The following is a 3589-nucleotide window of genomic DNA, read 5'->3' as shown; positions in this document are numbered from 1 at the left end:
GTTCTTCCCATTGATCCAGCCTTAAGTTTAGGAAAAGTTGGCACGTCAGTATAAGATATGGCATTCTTCCATCTCCCTTCCCAGGAACCAATGCCTGCCTTTAGACACACAGAAAATAATCTTTATTGTCATATACTTTCACTGTTTCTTTGCTTTAACCCCTAGGAATGTACCTGTTGGACAATCAAAGGAGTTGCTCCATTCCTCTGGACCCCAAATCAGAATTCAACATACATATTTTATACTAATAACATGTTATCAAAGTATTAATTAAATGTTAACTTGCTAACTTGAGACCACGGGGGGAGAGATTATGTAACCTGTTAACCACTGGCTAATGTGCTTCTCTTGTCTTGCTGCAAAACCTATTCCAGGGTGTGGCACTGCCTACCGATCACTTTCCCTGCTCATGGAAAATCTATATATTCCATTGTAATCAATTGATTGACAGTGTCTCTGAGCCTAATAAGCAAGGTGACACTCCGCCAGCGCTATGTGTAATAAACTCCTATGCTTGACCTGTACACGGTGTAGATTTATGTCCTTCATTGGCGAAGCTAGTAGTTTATTTAAGGTTATAAGTAGGTTCAGGTTAGTAAAATATAGTTATTCAATATATTAGTATAACATAGAGAATTGTATTTGTTGGGGATGGTTACAGTACATGTAAAGTTGCTGGGCAATCAGTAATAGTGGTGTTGTACGTGGTTGTGACTATTTTCAATATTATTTATCTTTTATATATGAACTTACAGGAGCAGGCAGTTAATGCACAATATTACTTGGACTTGTGCTTGTCTCCAGTCTAACTTGCCATTTGTATTAATCCTCACTCAATGCTGGTCTTTGTTTTCTTCTTCTGTCTGTGTTGCCTTTATAGTCGTAAGTCATTAAAAACCTTTCTGGAGGAATTATTAGCTGTATAGTTTCTCTTTTGCAGATGCTACTCAACCTCATTACATCTGTGTTGGGTGATGGGAAGTAGCAATCACCCAGAACCCCATTAAGGCCCTGACATGAGCTCCCCTAGGGCTCTGACATATGCCCCCTCCTTCCATTAATCTCCACAACCACATCTAGACATGGGCATGGTGACCTTCCGGGGGATCTTGACAGCTTTAGTAGCCTCTTGAAGGCTATTTTCCTGCTCACGGCCACTGTCTTCTTCTCATGCCTTGTCCTGGGGGTCCAGCTGCTGGCTGACTGGGAAGGAGCCAAAGTGCTGGTGACTTTAGCCTGCACCAAGTTGCCTCTGCTCATCAGACTCTTGAACTGCAGCTGGATGTGGTTCTTGTTCTTCTGCACAGCACAGCCCGTGGAGAAGAGGGATCTGCAAATGTACATTCCTATGATACCTTTGTTTAACTGATGAAAACATAAACTAGAAACTTAGAGGATTGGAAGTGATTTCAGCTGATGGACAGCTTTGCTAGGTTTTTATGCATTTGGACAGTGAAATGTTGAGTGTTTACATTCATTTCAAGCATCCCCCTATGATGGAGCTCCTGAACATTATGGAGAATGGAAATGAAAATGTTTTCCTTTTTCTTTAAAAAAGAAAAGAAAGAAGGTTGGTTATAACAGGGCACTTGGGTTTGAACCAAGAACCACTTAATCTGCAGTCAAGCACTCTACTACTGAGCTATACCCCCACAACAACAGTAATATGGAATCATGATCTCCAGGACTTTGACGGACAGACCCTGCTTCATCGATCTCCTTTGCCATTCTGAGACCAGAGGTGGTTTTAAAAATGGGGTTTGATCAAACTTCTTAAATGTGGTAAACACCACAGCTTGCACAACCACCGATATAGCTTCTCCCACTGACATAGCTGCCACCTCGTGGGGAAGTTGATTATCTACACCAACAGACTCCTTTCTTTCCTCACCCTGGAGTAAACTCAGCTTTTTATTCCATGGTTCATGTTTTATGGAAAAACAGCAGCAATCTGAAGAAAGAGGAGAGCGAATATCTCACTGTCAGAGGTGAAGGTGGCCACGACCCCTCTATCTGATCATTGCCATTGCAGGAGAGAAGGGTTCACTGGAATTGAATGGCCTGGCTGAGACCAGACACACAGAGAGGATTTCCTGTTCATGGATCAGTGCAAAGGAAATTGTGTCTCTGTGTGAAACTGAGGTAGGAAATGAAATGCCCACACGGTGGCGGAATGCCCCAAGCTAAGGCAGGAGGGAGAAGGAATTGGGCTGAGGAATGACTGATGTGGACTCATGTGGGATTGAAATGATATTTGTTTCTGTCAGGCAGTGAGAAATGTGACATTAATTTAGATGTGAGGTTGAGGCTTCTTTAGCTGCTTGTAAAACTTGAACATGATTTCCCAGAAGGGAGAAAGGGAAAGTCTGGGGCTGCCTTTAGTCCCTGGCTGGGTCTCCTGGGTAGTGGAAAACATCCATTGTTTGACGCTGCCAAGGAGATCGTGGAGAGCTGAGACGTCCCTCGGCTTGGATCAAAGGGGGAGTTGGATGAAATTTATCACACAACCCTCCCTGCTCCCCAGAGCCACACGGGGAGAATCTAGAGAAGAGGGAGTCATTCCTCACCTGTGCTCCCAGAAGAGCTGCTAGGACTCCTTCCTGCCAGCTACTTACCCTTGGATTCATCCTCAGCTCCTGGGATCTTTCTGCTTCAAAGGCTCCAGAGGCCTGGGGTGGGGAAAGCTTCACTGCACAGTCTGAAACACAAGGGAGGTTTCTGGAATTGAAGGAAGGAGCAGACAATGGAGAGGAAAGAAACAGAGAGAAAACGCCTCTTCTCCCCAGCAAGAAATGTTACCAAGGACCAGTGTTAGGGGAAATGGTGCCCTGGACAAAACTTGTACTTTGGCACTTCCCCCTGCCCCTGGACGATCCCCCTCCCCCTTTTCCCCCAGCTCCTGCACTCCCAACCCTTGTGCCTCCTTCACCCCTAACTCCTGCCCCCTTTTGTGCCCTATCCCCTACACTGTGTCTCCTTTGCCCTTAACTCCCACACTCCTCTCCTGTGCCACCAGCCACTGCCCCTCTGCTGCACCCCCTTCACCCCAACCCCTGCACCCACATGGGGACAGTGACCTGTGTGCATGGAGCAGCTGGCATTGCTGCCCGCTCCTCCCTGAAACGCTGCTCCTCCAGGCACCCCTAGGAGCTGTGGGGGCGAGAAGTGACATCATCCAATCTGCCTGCATTCAGGTCGCTTTCCTCAGCCAGGCTGCATCAGGGGAGGGAAGAGAAAAGCAGCTTCTGATGCTCCCCTCACAGCACAGCCCTGATGGGGAAAGTGACCAGGACGCATGGAGCACATAGTGTTGCTCCTCGCTCCCCCCAGCCCTCTATGGGGCCATGGAGGAGCATTGGGGCAGGGGAGAGCAGTGAGTACCTTTGCACTGGCACACGGTGCCCTTTGACCCCCTGGAGCCCTGAGCGGCTACTGGGGGGCCCTCACCCCTAAGGCCAGCCAGGCTCCCCAGCACGAAGAGCAGAGAACACAGGGAGACTGGCCACACTGAGCAGTGGTAGCCTGGGCAGCATGAAATGGAGGCTCGGGGGGCTCAGCCTCTCCAAACCTTGCATCGCCAAGGAGATAG

The 3589-nt window shown here is 47.8% G+C and overlaps 1 non-coding gene and 1 pseudogene across 1 annotated transcript; both read right to left on the bottom strand.

Moving 5' to 3' along the window:
* The window catches only part of LOC116822966 (olfactory receptor 6F1-like), a 4069-nt pseudogene extending 2237 nt beyond the window's left edge, over positions 1–1832 (bottom strand).
* On the bottom strand, positions 1573–1652 carry TRNAC-GCA (transfer RNA cysteine (anticodon GCA)). Its single transcript has one exon. It is a non-coding gene; the product is annotated as a tRNA-Cys (tRNA).
* Positions 1833–3589: the final 1757 nt, after the last annotated feature.

The sequence above is a fragment of the Chelonoidis abingdonii genome, chromosome 21 (assembly GCF_003597395.2).
Source record: "Chelonoidis abingdonii isolate Lonesome George chromosome 21, CheloAbing_2.0, whole genome shotgun sequence".
NCBI classification, from domain to species: domain Eukaryota; kingdom Metazoa; phylum Chordata; order Testudines; family Testudinidae; genus Chelonoidis; species Chelonoidis abingdonii.
This window is presented reverse-complemented; position numbering and strand designations above follow the sequence as displayed.